Below are 2,054 nucleotides of genomic sequence, written 5' to 3' on the forward strand. Positions count from 1 at the left end.
AGATCCAGAGACAGAGAAGCATCAATCAGACCGTCAAACCTCAAAGGGAAGGTAGGGGAGGGTGGGGATAAAGGAGAGAGATCAACCAAAGGACTTGCATGCATGCATATAAGCCTAACCAATGGTCACAGATAAAAGGGCATGATTGGGGGGTTTGGGGCGGGAGGAGGGGGGGAGCAATGAGGCAATAAGGACCATATGAAATACCTTAATCAATAAAGAAACAAAAAAGAAAAAAACTGCAAAAAATTAAACACATTTCTCAAAGATAAAGAAAAAAAGAAAGCATTCAAATAGATTTTTAGAGGAATTTTATCTTTTTTATTATTAATTTTTGAGAGAGAGAGAGAGAGAGAGAGAGATCTATGTGAGAGGGAAAAATCAATCGGTTGCCTCCTCCCGTATGCGCCCTGACCAGGGATGGAACTCATAACCTGGATATGTACCCTGACTAGGAATAGAATGCACCTTTTGTGTATGATGCTCTAATCAACTGAGCCACACCAGATAGGGCAGGAATTTTATCTCTTGATTTTATGATTTTTACAGAGAGAAAGGAGAGGGATAGAGAGTTAGAAACATCGATGAGAGAGAAACATCGACCAGCTGCCTCCTGCACATCTCCTACTGGGGATGTGCCCGCAACCATCATAACCTGGATATGTACCCTGACTAGGAATAGAATGCACCTTTTGTGTATGATGCTCTAATCAACTGAGCCACACCAGATAGGGCAGGAATTTTATCTCTTGATGTAATAGAATTGAAAATTTCAAGCGACTCAAGTTCATAAACAGATGAAAATCTTGTTTGAATTGCTAATTTTGTAATATTTACAAATCAAATTTCCATTTCTCAGATATTTTTGGGTAAGGTTTGGGTAAAAGAGAAATAAGGCAAGATGTACCCTCAGATGAATATCAAAGCATTGATGACCTAGGTTAGCACACTAAAGTCAACACAACTCTATAAATATTCAGAAAATTGAGCTTATCAAGAAATATCAATAATGGACTACATTATAAATTTGTGAAAAAGAAAGATAATTCAAAGGACAGGACAAATATTATGATCCATAAAATTAATATTGATTTTTTTTAAAAGGATGAGAAACACAGCTGCTTGGTTTTCTAACAGGGGTTTATTCAGATTCTTTGGTAAGAAATAAATTACCATACACTTGTTTAAAAATTACTATTTATGGGCAGGAAAATTTGAATTTAGGAAAGAAGTAGCAATAACTAGTACATACATTTATTTTATTTTTTTTAAAATATATTTTATTGATTTTTTACAGAGAGGAAAGGAGAGAGATAGAGAGCTAGAAACATCGATGGGAGAGAAACATCGATCAGCCGCCTCCTGCACATCTCCCACTGGGGATGTGCCCGCAACCCAGGCACATGCCCTTGACCGGAATCGAACCTGGGACCCTTCAGTCCGCAGGCCGACGCTCTATCCACTGAGCCAAACCGGTTTTGGCTAGTACATACATTTAAAAAAAATTTTTTCACTAAGTTCCAAAGAGAATAATTCTCAATTTTTTCTCAAGAATGCCTTTCTTATTGAAAGACTGTCTAAAACTTAATTAATTTACTCAGGCTTTTAATCAAGTTTCTGTTGTAGTCAGCGGGAACAGCACCAGGAGTTAGACAGGTGAGGTTGGACCAGCCCTGGGTTCAGCAATCTTGGTGCTTGAGTTCTGGCTAGGAAAGAATTCAGAGCTAAGACTCAAACTATAAAGAGAACATCTACACTAATAAAAGAGAAACATGGTAATTAGTGTACCACCGCTACCCTTCCCATTGGCTAATCAGGGCGATATGCAAATTAACTGCCAGCCAAGATGGCGGCTAATTTGCATATGTAGCCGCAATGCTGGGAGGCGAAAGGGGAAGGAGGGGAGAAGCCGCCTGCCGCTGACTGCATCGGAAACCCAGGTGGCAGCCAAGAGCCAGAGAACCGAGCTGCCTTTGCTCGGAGAAGCCAGGCCGCCTTTGCCGGCTTCTGTGATAGGAGAACCTGGCCGCCTTTGCCGGCCCTGGGCCAGTAAT

This window comes from Myotis lucifugus, unplaced genomic scaffold, assembly GCF_000147115.1.
Source record: "Myotis lucifugus unplaced genomic scaffold, Myoluc2.0 scaffold_50, whole genome shotgun sequence".
Lineage (NCBI taxonomy): Eukaryota > Metazoa > Chordata > Mammalia > Chiroptera > Vespertilionidae > Myotis > Myotis lucifugus.